Genomic DNA, 19,528 nt, shown 5'->3' with positions numbered 1-19,528 from the left:
AACCATGTGATATTGAAGCTCGTGTGTCTGATTTATTTCACTTAACATATTCTCAAGTTGCATCCATTTGCCTATGAATGGTTCAAATTTGTCTTTCTTATGACAGAGTAGTACTCCATTTTGTGTAACTAGTTTGAAAGGTCATAACTAAAAGTCTTTCTAAAGGGGTAAGCTTATTTTAGTGATATCAGGACAATAAATCCAGTGCTTATTACTTTGCAAAAACTTCTCCATGAGGCTCTTATGCTCTATTTTTTCCTCTTCCCAGAGAGCTCTCCTCTTCTTTTCCCACCAGGCAATCTCCTACTAATCTTGGTCAACACGTATGATTACTGCCTTCTCTGATTTCCCACTATTCATCCTCCTAGTTGAGGCTGGCATCGTTCCTTCCCTGAACACATGTTGGTTGCTTTCTTTCTGTATTTTTGGTAGCCCAGTGCTTATCATAACTGCTGTGCCAGTCCATGGTCTTGTCTAGCTCACTCGTAAGACTGAAAATTCCTTGAAAGCAGGACTCAGGCATTCTCTAAATTCACAAAAGTGTCCAGAGAAATATGGGTGCTAAACCTTGTAGAACATATAAAAGATGGATGGATGGACGGATGAAGCTATAGTACTAATTGAATTAGATGGATTATTAGTCAGACTTTCATCACTATTACCAAAATACCTGAAAACATCAATATAAAAGAGAAAATGCTGATTTCGTTGCATGGTTTCAGAGGTTTTGGCCAATGGTTCATTTTTCAAGATAGAAAAATAATAGAAAGATGGAAGAAACGTGCTCACCCTTATGGAATTCAGGAAGAAGAGAGAGGGGAAAAGCCCAAAGCAAGGGGCCAGGGGCCAATATAATCCCGGAGGTCATGCACTTTGACCCATTAGACATACTTAGAAGTGTGTTTTACTAATCCCATAGGTGTTTCTTAAGCCAATCAGTTTGACAATCAAGATTAACCATCACAGCTGGGGGCCAAATTTTGTCTGCCTCTCTTTTCCAAGCAACTACTTACGAATATAATTTCCCTTTGATATCCATAGGAAATTGGCTCTAGGACCCCTCAAGGATGCTCAGCTTCTTTACACAAACTGGCATAGACCTTGCATTTGTTTATAACTACATATTTCCTACCATGTACTTTAAGTCATCTGTAGATCATTGCATTCATATGTGTAGGAGTTTTAGGGACACTGAGAAATGGACATTTTCACTAGGGCTGGGGATAGGAAAGTAAGACATTTGGAGACAGCAGTATCTATCACCCCTATGGCTCTTTGTACTGGTCTGGAGACATTTAGAAGAAGAGAATGAAAGAATCATATTGTCACAATTGCTCCAAAAGAATGTGACTGTGAGTTATAGAAAAACTGCTTTCAAATACACTCAACAAAACATGCTAGGATGATGGGATATCACAGCACTCCACAGCATTCCACAGCATTCCAATGTCTCAGGTCTTCAAGGTCTGGGCACTTTCAGCAGCACCCTCCTTGACAGGGACACTTGTGTTTCAAATGCACAAAAGCCATGAGGAATGGGTAGGAACCAAGGAAGGAAAGGAAGACGAGGGTGCATACTACTTAGTGACTATAGCTGAAGTAGGAATCCTTGCTTGGGCACTTCAGAATTGACAATGAGACTCTCGGAATGGATGAGTTCCCATGACATCATAAAATCACTAGAATAGCTAAGTTGGTAAGTTGTGGCACATTACCATTAATTTCACCTACTTATTTTTACATTTTTAATGTAGTTTACTAGAAAATTTAAAATTCCCATGTGACTGGGCATTATATCTCTACTGGATGGGACTGCTACAGGCTATTATCTAATCAAGACATGAATGAAGTCCACTGTGCACACCTTAAAGGATGCTCTCCAACATAAATTCACTATTGAGGGTGGGAAGTGAGTTGTGTTTCAGAATTCATGACCCTGTTTAAAACCTATATGCATGGCAACGAGAAAGATGGAAGATGAGGAATGTGCTTGACATAGTCTCTGGAAAGACCAGAAGGAGGCCCCAGATAGGACAACTGAACTAACTGACTTAATAAGAGAACCCTTGGAAAATTTAATTGGGGTCATGAAAAATCAATGGATTGGTGAACCATCTTAGGGAGCACTGTGGGTTTAGGAAAGAGAGAAATGTTGGAATCTGACATTTTATTATATGTATATTTTTGTGTATTTTATTATGACGGACATAAAAGTCTTCTGTGACTTCTTAAATAAGCATGATGATAGACCAGACAGCTCATTGTTGACAGGCTGACGGTGGTGCTGGGTATCCTATCAGGCTCCTTCCACTGTTGGCTTGGTTCACCCGGCTCCCACACGTTGCCTTCTGTAGAATGCGTTTCCACAGAGTCGGCTCATGCCCCATTTGATAAATGCATTGTCATAGCTCATGCCAAGTGAAATAATAGTGGGAGAAATGTTTGCTTCTGCCAAGAACAGAGGGCTGCAATGATGCTGGCAAGAGTTTCCTGAAGCCAAAGGCAGGTTTCCTATAATTAGAAGCAATTTGCTAGAAAGTTTACCAGGCTCTTCCAAAGCATACAGTATGGCAAATTGTTGCAGGTTTCTTTATTTTTTCTTTTCCTCTTCATGACACATTGCAGATGGAGAGCATGGAGTACTCCCTTTTCCTGGGCTGGGGCTGTTATTTTATAGGATCACATCTTTGCCGAGTCAGGAGAGTGGGAAGAAGGAAACCAACTTTGTGTATCATTGTGGAAATTCAGAATCGTATTCAAAACATTCTGAAGCTCAAGGTCTTTCCACTTGTCTCCAATGAGAGACCTCAGAGTTAGCCAAGCAGGTTCTAAGGAGTGAAATTTAAACCAAGACTCAACTCATGGAATTTCCACTCCAATGTGTAAGAAAATAGGAAACCCAGATTGCACTGATGCAAAGAGATATTTTTGAGTTCCTTGCAATCAGTCTTGAAGGGCAGAGAGAGGTACAGGAGCAGGTGGACAAATACCTCGTAAGTGTTTCCTGTTTTCTTACTCCAGGCTAGGCATTTTGCCTATTACTAGTATAACCCTTACCATCTCAGCCCCACAGCATTTTGTAGGTATGGTCGTTAATCTCCAGCTGATACCTAGCAAGGCTAAATAATTTTCCCAGCATCAGTGACAAAGAAGAATCAATCCCAAGTTCATCTGACTCTTACCCAGTGCTCTTTCCATTGTGTGTGCCTTCCCTGTGACTGTGACTTGAGTCAGGATAGTGGTGGCCAGGTGTTGGCTCTGATCCAGATATCAGAGCATTGTGCTGTGACAACACCACATTTTAATCTGCCCAGCTGTGTGGCACAAGCCCTGATAGAACATCAGATGAGAGTCCTGTTCACCCTCAAAGCAGAGAGAGACAGAGGCAGAGACAGACAGACACAGGGAAAGTGGATCTTACTTACTGTGACTGTAGTTAAGGCCTTCCATGTCCAGAAGTTCTGCATTCACAGATGTAAACAATCATTGATTGAAAATATTTTGAAAAACAATTATGCCAAATTTACATAACTTTCTTCTTGTCATTATTCCATGAACAATGTAATATAACGTATTTATATAGCATTTACATTGTATTGAGTATGTAAGTCATCTAAAGATAATTTAAAGTATATAGGAGGATGCACATCCTTGGATTTTGATCCCGAAGTGGCCTCCTGGAACCAATCCTCATAGTTTCTGAGGAGAGTCTACATTTAGATCTTTCAGTCACCTTTCTTTAATACCAGAGTGCCTGGAAACTCCTCCAGACCTGGTGTAAATGTATATAGGGTGGGCAGGAAGCAGGGAGAAGTACCTAATTAAAAGGAAAATCCCTTTGCATTAGAAGATGCTGACACATGCATTCTGCAGTGTGGGTTCCTCTTAATCCCCTCAGGTTGGCAATCGAGAAGAACCAGCACATAAGGAAACAGTAAGAGTCATAACAGAACCAAAATGTTGAGAGATAATTCATGTATTGTGAACTGTTAGTAAAAATTATGCAAAATAGCAACAATACATGTATTTGTATAGATCTCCAACTATAAATTTTAAAAATATAACAATGAGCCAATGCTATCTACAAGAAAGGGAAATGAAGTTAGCGAGATGAGAGAAAAAAAATCTCTGTATTTTTAAAACAGTTTTATTGAGACATCATTTACATACTAAATTCTCCCATTTAAAACATATCAGTTAGTCAACAGTCTCTTTAATAAGTGGTGCTGGAAAACTGGCTTTTCATATGCCGAGAACTAAAGCTAGACCCATGCCAATCATCACGTACTAAATTAAAATCTAAATGGATCAAAGATCTAAATATTAAAACAGAAACACTAAATCTGTTGGAAGGCAAATTGGGTAAAAATCTTGAATATGTGGGGGTAGGTAGAAAATTCATGAACAGGAATCAAACTGCACGGGAAATACTTCCCAGAATCAATAATGGGGATGACGTCTTATTAAAAAGTTTTTGCACATCAAAAGAAATCTCCAACATAGTGAAAAGAAAACCCACAATCTGGAAAAAGGTCTTAGTGAACTGTTCCTCAGACAAAGGACTTCTGTCTAAAACATATAAAGAACTTTTAAAACATCGAGACCCCCAAAATTCAAAGATCCAATCCAAAAATGGGCATTTGAGATGAATGCACAATTCTCAGATGAAAAAATACAAATGGCAAATAAATACATGAAAAAAATGTTCATCATCATTTCTCATTAGAGAAATGCAAATTAAAACCACACTGAGATTCCATCTCACCTCAGAAAGAATGGCCAGGATCAAGAAAACTACCAACAACAAATGCTGGAGAGGCTGTGGGGAAAAAGGAACTTTCCTGCACTGTTGGTGGGAGTGTAGACTGGTACAACCATTGTGGAGGTCAGTCTGTAGATTTCTCAGAAAGCTGGGATTGGAAGTCCCATTTGTTCCAGCTATTCCACTTCTAGGCATATTCCCAGAAGAAATGAAAACATCATACCACAGTGATATATGTGCACCCATGTTTATAGAAGCACAATTTGTAATAGCCAGATCTTGGAAACAACCTAAGTGTCCATCAACTGAGGAATGGATAAAAAAGTTGTGGTATTTTTATATAATGGAGTACTACTCAGTTATAAAGAATGATCACATTGAGATATTTATAAATAAATGGATGCAGCTTGAGACCATACTCATAAGCGAAATAAATCAAACTCACATGTATGAATACCGTATAGTCTCTCTACTCTAAGAAGTGGTAAGAATACATAAAAGTATGTGGTAATCATGATTTCCCATTATATTGCTTTGAAGCCTTATAATGTTTCCATTCATTAGTTGGAATGGTTTTATTCTGGGTTGTTTGATTTTATTGTCTGTGATGGTATGAACAGCTATTTTGAAGAAAACAAGATAATAGCCAGTACTGATTTAATATCATCTTCTTTTGAAGTCCTATCAAGCGTTTGTTCTTCTGTCTCCATTGGTTCTATAATGTTGTATCTTACTGAATTTTATTATATATGATAGTATAAACAAAATTTTTTATGGACAAGGAGATAATATAGTAACCATTGTTCATTTTCTGTTAGTTGGTTCTGAATGCCCTGTAATACTTTCATTCTCTTGAATGGTTTTATAGTGTCTTGTTATGTTTGATATTATTGTATGTGAAGGTATACTCAACTATTTCAAAGAAAGAGACTCTATGGTAGCTACTGTTATGTTGAGTTGTCTTGTGGTGAAACACTATGTTGCTTAAATTGTTCTGTTCTGACCTGTTTTGTTATGTCCTCTTTTATCTTAATCTTTTTACAATAAAAAACTATAGATCAACTGGAGGAGAAGTGATAGCACTGTTAAGTTCTTTAACTGAAAAAAAATATCAGTCAGTGTGTTTGGTGCATTTATAGATTGTGGAAACATTCCCACAATCTAATTTTAGAACATTTCATCACACAACAGAATACCTGTTACTCATCATTGCTCCAGTCTTTCTTCTTTCTTATTCACAGTTAATCATTTTTAAATATTTTATTTTAATTGATACATAGTCATTGTACATATATATGTTATAATGTTGCATTTCAATATGTGTATACAATATATAATGCTCAATCAAGGCACAGCTATTTCTTCAGACATTTTTGATTTCTTTGCATTGAAAACTCTGATCATACTCTCTATTAGTGGCTGAAAGAGTCAATTAGTTGTGAAATATTGTTGCTGTCCTGTGCCATATGAATACACTGCAATTTTTTATTGTGTTTTGCCCATGTATATATTCATATGTGATTAAAAAAAGATGAAAGACAAAGCAACATGGACACTGATGTTTCTGGGGACACTAGGTGAGCTCAGGAAAAATGCACCCACATCTCTCAGGGATGACAGTCTCAAGGTCAGGCACTGAGCCAGACATTCAGTATGAGTTTCCCTTTAATTCTCAGCAAAAGGATGGGAGTAACCTTATTGTAGATAGGGCCTTGAAAGCTATGATCCAGTTAACATGAAGCCATTGGGGTGCCGCTCAAACCAATATGACTGTGTCCTTATAAAGAGAAGAGATAGAGACTTTCACAGGGAGAACAACACATAGCCATGGAAGCAGCAACAGGAGCAATGTTTCTACAACTAAAGGACACCTGGAATTTTAAGCTTCACCAGAAACAGAGAGAGAGAGAGAGAGAGAGAGAGAGAGAGAGAGAGAGAGAGAGAGAGAGAAAGAGAGAGAGAGAGAAAGAGAGAGAGAGAGAGAGAGAGAGAGAGAGAGCCCAAACAGCTTCTCTCAGAACCCCCGGCTCTGTCAGTACCTTGATTTCAGACTTCTAGACTCCAGAATTGAGAGATAATTTCTGTTGCAGAAGCCACCTGGCTATGATACTTGGATATGGCAGCATTAGTAAGTGACTAAATTTGTTGGTTCCATTTTGCATAAAAAGAAACATGGACTCAAACAAGAAAAGAAGCAGGCGTACAGTGGCACACGGGAGATGCCTGAGCAGGGTGGAGAGCAGGAGGTCGGCCTGGCTCTGCAGGTTGCCCAGCCATCTCCAGCAGCACTGCAGCAGTCTGATACTTCCTTGGTGCATTCCATTCTGCAATTCTGGGAATGTCCTTGCCTTTCTATAAGTACTGTGTACGAAGAAGCTGAATCCTCACACCAGGTACCAAGCCCAAAAGGAATGAATAAGGCTGAGCAGGGCTTGCCTTACAAATTCATGTGTCTTGTCAGGGAACAGATCCTTCCACTGGGTTCTGAGGAACAGTCATTTAAGGCACACATTTTGCTTTCTTCTCCTCCCAAATAACTCATTTTAAGGGTTAGGCTTACTACATCCTGACACAGAAAATATTGTTTCTCCTGGTCTTCCTATTCAAAGGCTGATTGTGTGTGTGTGTGTGTGTGTGTGTGTGTGTGTGTGTGTGTGTGTGTCTGTGTGTGTCTGTGTGTGTGTGTGTGTGTCTGTGTGTGAAGGCTGGGGTAGAAGCCGGTGACACAAACAACATCTCACCAAGCCTGCCTGACCTCTAAGGGAATGGGCACCTGCTCCTAAGGGGCAGATCAGCATCTGTGACAAGCATGATCAAGCACGTCACTTTGTTCCCATCCACAGTGAGCATGTCATGGATATGCAACTACGACAGCTAGAATAGTGAGGTCAGTATGGCTCTTACTGATACTAGGCATTTAAGCCCCTACCCCGGGTCCTTCCACGACGACATCAGGGTCAAATATGCAGCCTACAAGAACTGAACCAAATCCTATGTGAAGGGCTTTCGCATGTCCTTTTTATTTAATTGTCACACACCTCCTTGAGTTATTTTTGAGTAGAATTCTCATTTTACAGCCCTGGAAATGGAGTTTTAGAAAAGAAAAGTCATTTGCCCTCGCATACTGTGCTTATAAGAAGCAGATACAGGCATGGAACTAGGCAGAGCAGTATGTCTTGAGGCTAAGCCGTGTGACTTCTCTGGTTCAGAGCTTGTGCTATGCAGGCAGTCAGCTTTTGCTCACATTCTCCACCAGCTAAAAGAAAAGAAGCTTTGAGATGATACTGAGAACATGCTGGCATCCAGATTGGTAAAAGGACTGAGAGAACATCTCTGCCACGTTTCCACGTTGAGAAACTCCAGTGTCTCTGCTCTTCTTCTCACCAAGATCAAAGTGCTGGAAAAATATAACCCAGAACTCATCTTTCTTCATCGTCCCCAGACTAACAGACACCCATCAATCATGCAGAGCTGTACAATGGTGTCAAAAAGCCAAGGTTAGGTCCTAGAAAAACAGCAGCAATCTAAATCCAAAGCTGGCATAAAAATCAGAGCAGAAATTAATAAGATTGAGAATGAAAGCACAAAGAATTAATGAATTGGAGAGCTGGTTCTTCAAAAGAATAAAGAAAACAGACAAACTTACTCACACTTACTTAAAAATTAAAGAAGAAAACACTCTCAACACAGTTAACAATGAAAAGGTGAAACCATAACAGACATCATTGAAATTCAGAAAGTTATTTTGTAATTGCTTGAAAAACTTGTAATTTAATAAAGTGAAGACTCCAAAAGAAATGGGTAGATGTCTACACACATAAAAATTAAAAAACCTAAACCAAGAAAATATAAAGCTGTAAATCATTCAATAATATGCAAAGAAATTGCGGTAGTAATAAAAAGTAAATCTATCAACTAAGAAAAACCCAGGACCTGGTGGATTATCACCCAATTTTATAAAAGCACTAGGAAAGATCTAATGTCAGTGCTCCTCAAGCACTTTAATGGAATTCAAAAGAAAGGAGTGCTTCCAAACTTATTCCTCTGAAATAGCCTCACCTTAATTCCAAAGCAAGAGAAAGACTCAACTGAAAAAGAATGTTTCATGAACATAGACACAAAGATCCTCAATAAGAAACTGATAAACAGGAGGCAGCAAATCATTGAAAAGATCACATGTCATCACCAAATAAATTTCATTCCAGGACACAAAGATTTTTTAAATACAAGGAAATCAAAAAATGTAGTATATCACATTTATTAGAAACAAGGACAAATTCACATAATTACCTTAAGACACATAGAAAATATATTTGACAAAATTAAACAACCATTCATGATTTTAAAAAATTCTGAATAAACAGGTATAGAAGGACCTTTCCTTAGTCTGATAAAAGCCACTTATCACAAACCTCCTGCCAGCATCATATTAAATGAGGAAAAATAAAGTTTTCTCTAAAGTCAGAAACAAGGGAAGGATGTTAACTATCACCACACTTGTTCAAAAATTCCACCAAAAACTCCTAGAACTAATAAATTTGGCAAGATATCAGAATGCAAAACCAACATACAACAATCAACAATGTTCCTGTACATCAATAAAGAACACACTGAGAAAGAAATTAGAAATACAGTGTCATTCAAACAACTTCAAGAAGAATTACTTAGGAATTAATCTAACAAAAAAAGTGAAAGATTTTTATAAGTAAAATTATAACATGCTAACAAAAGTGCTTGAAAAAGATAGCAGAAAATAAAAAAGATAGCATCCATTCCTGAATAGATAGTATCAACATTGTCAAAATGGGCATGATTTCAAAGCTGATGTATAGATTTGATGCAATCTCTTTATCACAGAAATAAAGCAAACAAACTTAAAACATGTATGAAACCAGAAGAGACCCAGAATAGCAACGGCAATAAGAGCAGTCCTGCCCAACAGGAACAGAACAGGAGCATTATAATCCGGGATTTCTAGTTATATTACAAAGCTATGGTGATAAAAAGCAGCACAGTCCTTGCAGAAAAACAGATCAACAGAGCAGAACCGAAAATGCAGAAACAAGTCTAGGCATACTGAGCTGTCTGACCCTTGACAAAGGGGCCGAAACGTACACTGAAGGAAAGAGCCTCTTTAACAAGGAAAAATGGTTGTGTGCATGCAAAAAATTGAACCTAGATCCGTATCTCTTACCAAGCACTAAAGTCATAATGGATTAAAGATCTACATATTAAAACAGAAACACTTAGTCAGATGGAGGATAAAATAGGTAAAAGTCCAGAAGACATAGAAATAGAAAAACAATGAACAGAACCCCAATTGTGCTCGAGACAACACCAAGAACCAACAACTGGGATATATCAAATTAAGAAGACTCTACACAGCAAATGCAACAACGGACAGAATAAAGACAACCACAGAATGGGGAAAACTTACAGCTACTCCTCAGCCTGAGAATTAATATCTAGCATAAATAAAGAACTTAATAAATTTGGAAGCTCCCATTAAATAAAAGTCTTACTAAAACATGGGCATCTGAAATGAGTAGATATTTCTCTGAAGAAGTTCAAATGATCGATAAATACATGAAAAAGGGTCCAACATCTCTAAGCATTAGAAAATGAGATTTAAAATAGCGTTCATATTCCCTCTCACTCCAGAAAGCATAGAAATCCTCAAGGAATCAAAGAGTAACAAATGCTGGTGAGGCTGCAGGAGAAAAAGGAGCCCTTGGACACTGCGGTGCAAGGCAAACAGGGACAAGGAAATCAGAGTGGAGATTATTCAAAAGCTCAAATCTAGAAATTCCACTAGAAAGGACAAAGTGAGTCATCTGTAGGACAGATGACACCATAGTGTTAGGGGAAATACATCAGACACACAAGCTTAAATACCAGTGGTTTCTCTTACATGCGAAACTCAGAATATAAATAAAAAACAGGAAAAAGAAGACAGATTTTTTACAAGTGAGAATGCAATCAAGAGATAGGGAAAAGGGTGAAAATTAATAAATGTTGTATACATTTCCCAGTCCTCCACCTATGTACATCAAACATGTACTCATAAAAATTAAAATTAAAAAAACATCCTTGAGGTTTGATTTCAAGAGGGGCTGAGAGTGGGACCTGTGTTATATACTCATTTCCACTGGTTATTTACTTCTTTGAGGCTCAGTTTTCTCAGCTGTAAAGAGGGCCTACACACGCCTTTTCTGCGGTGACTCAGGATTTCATTAGAGCTCACATGTGAAAAGGACCCACAAAAGCAAACCTCTCCCCTTCTGTCTTCTGAGTTTTGTCCTCTCCTTTTGACCTCTGGTTTCTTCACCTGTATAAGACGATGAATCATAAATTTGACCTCACTGGGTCATTATAAAGGACAGATGAAAGTCTTATGTAAACTCTGAGACACTGGACACATCAATCAGATGAGAATTACAAAGAAATCTTTGGAGGCACAGAGATTGTTTGATTTTCCTGCCAGAGCAAACGGGGTCCACTTCCCACCTACCCCAGCCCCAGAAATCAGGGGCCAAGGGATATAATGGCTTCTTGGCAAGAAAAGAACAAAGTCCTGCTGAATGGGGAAAATCCAAACACACCTTTCCAGAATATTGTATCAAGCAAGAAATGATTGCAGCTGAAGCTGTCTGAATAAATTAGCGGCACAGAGAAGGCCAGGAAATTGAGCTGTGAGTACATTTATAGAATGTATTTACATGTCAAACTTAGCTCGTTGTCTATATATTTTTGTGTCTTTTAGTATATTTTACTAGATTCTTCTTCCCTTCCATTTTTCTGGTGGGGAGAAGGCCCTACACAAATCTCCAAGAGGTTACAAGTCCTTCCCTTCTTCAAAAGATTTGCCAAGAAAAAAAAGCAAAGCCCCTTTATTGTAAGGCATACATTCAAATACATAGTTCTTATTGCTGCATTGGAAAATGTGTGAGTGTAACCTTAGGGTACGCTTCCCCTTTTTCCTCTACTTGATAAAGCCTAAATCAAAGTTGCACTGCTCTCTGAACCCTTCTTACAAAGCTTCCTGAGCCAGTGAGTCCCTTCTCTGAAACCGGACTCTCCTTTATAGATTCTCCTGCCATAGCACATGACACTCTATTTCCTTATCCATCCTCACTTCCAGCAGGTTAGTTGCCTCTTTGAGCCTCAGTTTTCCCAGCTGTAAAGAGGGCCTACACACTCCCTTTCTGTGGTGACTCAGGATTTCATTAGAGCTCACATGTGAAAAGGACCCACAAAAGCAAACGCTAATTCTTTCTTTTTTCTCTCCCCTTCTTGTCTTCTGTGTTTTGTTCTCTCCTTCTGACTGCTCGTTTCTTCACCTGTGTAAGCAGAAGCTACGACTTTCCTGAAGTCAGGACCCTCCTGATCTATCTAGGCATCACAGAACCCAGCACAGGGCCTGCCGCCAAACAGGTGTTTAGCTAGTGGATTGAAGAGTGAAGAATATACATTCATTCCAATAGACAGGCGAAGAAGATGAGGTTTGGAGCAGGAGACGTCTGAGGAGTAGATACAGGAGGAGGGACTTGTAACACTTCCTGAAAAGCCCCAGCAGCTTGGTGGACTAATCAAACAATAATAAGAATACCTTATTACACACTGTGGAGGCCAAACTCACTGGGTGTGGAGCCAGAAACTAAAGGAAGACTAGGAACAAACAAGAATCCCTCTAAAATACCTTGCATTGTTCATTGATAGCAAGACAATGGCTTTGGGCATCCAACCGCATAGAAGATTTTTCTGTACTCATTTGCTCCAGGCAGCACTTTATTAATAAAAGGAAAAATAAGCAACCACTGGCATGTGCTATACTAGATCACATGATGCAGAGGGTCACCAAATGAGCCATACTTTCATAGTACCTTTTCATACAAATGGTACTATTTAACACTGGCATTCATAAGAATGTGTGCATGCAAAATAACATGAATACACACATCACATGCTGGCGCTTATAAGTGGTAGAGAGCCTTCACCAAGTAACTTAAGAAAAAGAGGGGAAGTGTTTGTTTCACATTTTCAGAATTCAAAAGGACAAAAGTCAAGCAGGGCTTGGGATTGGCTGAAACTCCTCCTTCTCAAAAGTAGTAAGAGCTGTGGGAGTAATAAAACCCAAAATGTGTGATTGTCATTGTAAAAAAGAGAGGAAAAGAAAGTGCTCTAAAGGATATTACTGCATGTATATTTAAGTGTATAAGATAGATAACCATATTATTGAGTTTTGTTGGATCATTTAACAGAATGTTTGCAGTCTCATTGTTTGAATGTCCACTTTATATGCTTTAATTTTGTAACTTGAACAACTATTTCTAAGATGACAATATGTAATCTATTAACTAGTGATTTCCTACTGTTTATTTTTTTGAAATTCTGTTTAACTTGTACCCTTTTTCTGCTTTTCTTTTCTTTTTCTCTTTAAATAAAATTTTAAAAAAAGAAACTCCTCCTTCTCTCTCTGACCCTCTCTCCTTTGCTGGAAGGCAAGCTGCTTTGTGTACCAGGGATCAGAGCCGCTGTCAGACATAGAATCTGATTTCCCAGTCTCGCGATGGGATGTACTACAAAACTCTCCCCCAGGCTTCCAGCAGTACATTTCAAACAATAGCTCTGATAGGTTGAGTTTAAAATGCTATATATCATCTCTATGGTGTTGGGAGAAGGGACTACTTATCAAGAAGGTGGGTGGTTGGGCCTTGGGTGGATGTGCTATCAGCCATGGCAATATATGACGTGGGAGCCTACAGGTAGGACCATGTTTTAAAAATGTCATAGATTTATTTAGATGCATCCTTCCACTTGAAAAGGGTAACTGTGGAGCCTGAATGAGAAATAATACGTAAGAAGTATTTAGCTCAAGGTCTGATGCACAGTGGCCACTAAATACAGATTGCAGATTACTGTGCACGAACTACGTGGGGAAATCCTCAAAGCACAGTTTGGCATCTGGTACATGTTCTGTTTTTGCCAACCATTGCAGCTAAGAGGAGCTCACAGCTGAGAATCATCCTTGCAAATCTGACCAGTTCACAAGGGTTTCTGAGGTGTTGAATAAGGATGGGCTCAGCAGCTTCCCCAACTGCCACAGTCAAGGTTGTGTGACAGGCAGGGAGGCTGCCCCACTCTATCCAGTTCAGCTTTCTTAGGCAGAGGCCCAGAATGTAATGAGTGGAAAGTTGCCATGCCAGGGAGTTCATCCTGGAAGAGAATTAGTCCTATTGGAAGGAGTTCTTCAATGGACTGGAGTCCTGGCATATGTAATGGAATTACTAGATGGCAGGATGGCATCATCTCCTTTTCCTGGGGGCATTTGGGAACCAGAAAGAATATTTCACATGCATTGTCCAAATAGACAGCTGATTATTCTAATGAGCACCCAAACCTGGTGGCAGTGGGCAGGAATGAAGCCAAGACAGGGCCAGAGCTCGGGCATCTCCATAGCATATATAGACATTTCATTTTTCAGTATGTTCAGTTTTTATGTGGCCTAATCGGTGCCTAAATACCCCAAGAATCTTCACCTGGCCAAGATCTAGGTTCTCACAATCTGACTTGGCCAAGGTCAGACTCAATTCGCAGGAAATTTATTGTCAAATCCTGGGGAGGCTCCCTGCAGCGGGGGAAGCTTGGTTTGGAGCCACCTGGGCGTGGGTTCTGAACTTAGCAGCCATGAGGTCTGGAGAGGCACTGATCTCTCTCAGTGGTGTGATTCTCTACCCACACCCATTAAATGGGAACAACGGAGTCTATCTCTGAGAGTCACAGTGGGGATGCTAGTGCCAGGAAGGCGGTCAAGATACTCTGAAAATATAAAATTCCATGCACACATGTGCAGAGCTGATGTTATTCTGAGTTCTCAGGAGAACTGGGAAACCGAAAGTGGGCAGCACAGTAGAAAACGAACCCCTCCAGGTGGCCAGGCCGTGAGGCCCCCAGGCACAATCAGCCCCTCCTGATACCACTGGAGGTCTTGGCAAAGGCTTGGCAGTGATGACACGGAAGGAATGCAAGACCCTGGAGCTTCTGGGCCTGCACTGGAGCTCTTCAAACACGTGAGGAGCTCTGCTTTGGCTCCCAGCTCCCGCAAAGGGATGCTTCAATGTGTCCATAGCTGTGAGAATGCAAACCAGTTCAGGTTTCAGACCCACACTGCTGAGCCGCAGCCAGGCAGGACTCCTACTGGCTTCCATGCCATTTAGACATAGCAAGGGGTGTTTGTTTTGTTTTGCTTTAAAAAAAAAAAAAAAAATTCAGCTTGTTTTCATTTCGAGGTTTCTGTCAGTGCACCCCATTTCCTGAGTTCTCAGCAGTTCTCCTTTGTGCTGGAGATCTTGTTTTTCTGTCTCGTGCCCTTACTCTCTTATTTTTAAAGTCAGGTGAGGAGTGTGCATGGTTTAAAATTCACAACCTTCTCTCTCAGTCAACTGAAGAGAAAGCTCTACGGCTTTAGGGCGGCAGGAGTTGTGAACAGCCCCGCACAGGGCAGCCCCCAGCCTGAGTCAGAGGAGTCAGGGAGAGGTGGGCATCTGGGAGGTGGAGACTGAGGCCACCAGCCCCGACTCCATCACCCATCCTGGGATGGAGGTGAAAGATTTTAATCTTCATCAGGAAATCTTCAGGGTGTGAAAAGTCGGGCCTGGAATTATAAAATCCTTGCCGCAAGGGTCTAATGGAAACCGACACTTCGGGAGCATTCTCAGGCTCCGGTTTTCTCATTCTTAAACTGACCAAAGTGTAAAACACACCAACGCACATTTAATATCTCTAATATGTGGCTGCCTTTTAGCCTCCGGAGGAGGACAGGTATTCATTTCCATAAATTACTTTTTAACCATTTTTTTTCAAAGTGGGGGTGTGGTGAAAGAAAACAGAGACAAAACAGATGCCTGCAGCCCTTTGATCAGCCTCCCTGCAGACAAGCAGGCTGCCCGCTAGCACCTCTTTAACTGCAGCTTGCCAGGAAGAAAATGAGTGGGTTCAACTCTGCAATTACAGTGCCTGCTGAAGGCTTGTCATCGCAGCCAGAGGGACCTGATCTCAGCCAGCGTGACTGCCCCCAGAATTACAACCGCTGGGGCAGAAAGTTAAATACCCCCTGTGGCCGGGCAGCTTTCATAGGCCCAAAAGCTCTGGGCCAGCAGCCCCTTGCAGCCCCCGCCTGTGTCTCCCACCCCCATCTCTATAAATACAGAAAGCTAAGGCCATCTCTGCTGCCTCGGCGGGGCTAGACAGACAGGGGGACAGGAGACAGCGGCCTTATCTCATGCCAAGGCGTCGGGGAATGTGCTGAGGTAGAAGGCCAGATTTCTGAAAACAGAAGGGGAGCAGTCTAACTGACCAGAGCTCCTCGCTGAGCGATCTGAGAGTATTCAGGCTGGGCTTGGATGTGGATTGCCAAATATCTATTGTCCCCACAGGGAAATGGGTGATGGTAGCCCTATTCACTGGCTCCAGCCTGGGCTACTTATGTGAGCCATCTTGTTATATTCAGACAATATTGACAGTAGACGTTATCCAAACTCCCAGCATGCTCTAGGCCACACTTGATGGGCCTTCTCTCTTCCCTTCAGGCGCATTTCTTTATATCAGCTGCTAAACCAGTAGGAATGTCTACAAACCGGCCTGGCTCCCTTGCCTCGGGGCCTTTGTACATGCTCTTTTTCTGCCTGGAACTCTCTCCCTGCTGGTTTCCCAACTTTTTCCCCTTAGGTGGCTCTCTCCTTTCAGGGACTACTCTATAAAGCCTCACAGGGACCTAGCTATGAACCCAGCATCCTCTGTGGCTTTCTGAGTCCCTTCCCCTCCAGGAAGTAATGGTCCGAGACAGTGGATCTCCCCTACAATTGTGACCTCTTTAGGTCACTGATGGATCATTGTCACGTCATTTGCCCAGGACCAGTCACTGTGTTGGGCACATGATAGTATCCTGAAAAAAATAAATGCATTCAGTAAATAAGACCTGGCTATAATTTGAGAGGAGAAACTTGAAACTCGGAGTTCTGTGAGCAAAGTTTATCTACTGGGGGTACATGAAGTGGGAAGAGGACCCAGTCCGGCCTGACCACACAGCATCCTGCCTGCCGAGAAAAGGGGTACACTCCCTAGCCAAGAAACGTGGCTCCAAGCATGTACTCTAACACTCAGGACCAGGATTGGGTTGAGTCCAGCCAGACACCAGCCTCAGAAGCAGAATCTTAAAGGGACAATACACAACAAAAACAAATGCAGTGATCAAGTTTTCTAACACTGAAGTGGGTGCACCACTCCACAATGAAAGGAAAGCAGGATAAATTTTACAGATCTCTTCTCTAGCTGTGGGTTCAAATGGTTGTGGCAGGCTGCTTGTGTCTTTAAGTCACTGGGGGACCTTAAGCATCCATTTTCCTTCTCTGGGCCTCAGTTTTTGTGTCTACAAAATGAGCTGAAGCTGAGGGCTCCCTTCTGGTCCTGCACACTGGTGCACAAATTCAGGTCTCAGCCCGGCCTTTCTTGGGTGTGCAGTGTGGGCCTTGCACTGGCACCTGCCCTTTGGTGACCATGACATGGGGAGGGCATTGGAGGAGCAGTCTCACCGCCTGCGTCTGCCTCCTGGCTGCCTCCTGGGCTGCCTCCTGGGCTGGCGTCATGAAGCCTCGGGAAGGACACACAGGGAGGCGCTTGGAAAACCCAGGTCAACAGCAGACACGATGTCCGCGCATTTTTGGCTCCACAGGGCTGGGATGCTCCAGGGGAGCTTTCTCAGCTTTTCATGGCTTCGGTGATGACAGACCCTTGTAAAGTCACTGATGGCTCCAGCCGGTTCCCCTGGGATCCTGGCTCTCAGGGTCGCTGCTCTTTATTCAAGTGGCTTTTTCATTTACTTCCCGGCTCATCAGCAGAAATCCCTTTATTTTAAGAACAATGAGAGGGACAGCTGGGAAACTGTTGCAGTTATTTGCTTAAATTCTTCTGACATTTGCTCATTGCTTTGTAATTATATTTCTGATCCTGTCTTCTCCCACAAATTAGTGCTGTAGTTCAGTCCCAGCCATTCACTGGCTCATTCATTTGTTGATTCACTTAAATGAATGGTTACTGATGCCTGATGCGGGGAAGAGAGATGAATTCGTGTGCTCTTGGCACAGTGCCTTGTACCAGGTGACTGAGCACTGGTCCACGCGGTCACAAGTATCACAGACCTACTTTGTATGGGCTACGTCTAGATTTACCCCATGGCCTGAGCCAGCCACATCTTACTCTTGAAGAGCTGATAGACCTGGGGACATCAACATTAAAAAATCAAGCAGCAAATCTCTAGCTATCAGCTCTGAGAAAAGGCAGGAAGAAAAGTTACACAGTGCAGCAGCCTAGGGGTCAGACAAGGCTTCTTCCAGCAACAGAACAGAACCGAGAGGCTGGATTCACTACGTGAAGCAGGGAGGGTATCTGGCACAGAAAACAGCACATGCAAAGTCCCTGGGGTAAAGGGATAGGCGAGTTTGAGAAATGAGAACAAGGTTTAAGATGGGTGGAGGGCAGAGGGCCATGAACTTATTTTAAAATAAAGCTAAAAGGGCATATCAGGGTCAGATCATGCAGTGTCTCATGGGCTGCATCAAGGAATAGAATCTTGACTTCAGCAGTGGTTACTATTACTGTTGCGAGCATTGCTTTTCAGATGAAGAAAATAAGCCTTAAAGACTTCTATAGATTCAACCAGCGAGCACTTATTAAGCACCTGTATACAGCATTAGAGATATGTGCTAAGTGATGAGGATGTAGTTCCAAGTGGGGACAGGCTGGACACATCAACGTGGAGCTCTTTTACTCAGACAACTACCAGGTGGGGTGGGACCTGGTTCTTCCTGTTGCAAAGCTTTTGCTGTTCCCCATCCTTAGAGATTCCAGGACCCAGTGTTGGGATGAAAGATGCCCAGGATCTCCTCCTCCAGTGCTCAGTGTTCGATCTGAGCTGCCTTTGGGGTTTGTTTGCTGGACTCAAACCCAGAGTCTCTACCTTCCAGCTGAGGTGTCACAGTTGGCCCCCAGATCTCCAGAGAAGGTGACAGGAAATGAGGCATGGTGTTGTCCAAAACATGGCAGAAAAAAGCTTTGTCTTTGGAACTGTTGGGCTAAATAAGACTCTTTCTGATCCCATTCTAATTTTGAGCACTAAAATGCTCACAAATTCTTTGTTGTAGCTTTCTTCAAGAGGTAGAAATTGTCTTCCCTCTCGCTTTGCCCCAGGCTGTCCTTGTGACTTACTTTAACCAAAATGACGTGCACTTGTGAAAGGGTGGGAGAGGGGCAGCCATAGCCTCCCTGCTCTGGGCGGAGGTCCCTCAAAGTGCAGGAGCTCCAGCGAATGCAAATGTGTGTGTAGAGAGCAGGTTCCAGGGGGTGAGGTGTCCATGAAGCCACTGTGAGTCTTTTAGCCCTGCTCATTTGCTATCTGCTGGCTAAAGGTCATTCTATGATCAGTCCACGTTGAGACAGCAGGTGCTGTCTAGGGAGTTCACAGATTCACAGGAAAGAAGGAGCCATTGCATTTAGCCATTCCGTCTGGGGATGATTTGCTGCCTGTCAGCAGAAAATGCAAACACTGAGTGTGTCCTAGGAGGAAATACAAAAAGAATGGCCTGTGGATCCGCACAGATGTTTCTGTGAAGGGGCCCTGTAGTAACCAGGGTATGTGAACTGGTGCTCAATGGGACTCATCATTAAGGAAATGCGAATCCAAACCACTGTGCGATACTGCACCACCTCTCA

Source organism: Cavia porcellus, unplaced genomic scaffold (genome assembly GCF_034190915.1).
Source record: "Cavia porcellus strain 051 isolate PalLab524CR breed Dunkin Hartley unplaced genomic scaffold, mCavPor4.1 scaffold_19, whole genome shotgun sequence".
Classification (NCBI taxonomy): Eukaryota; Metazoa; Chordata; class Mammalia; order Rodentia; family Caviidae; genus Cavia; species Cavia porcellus.
Note: the sequence above shows the minus strand (reverse complement) of the source record.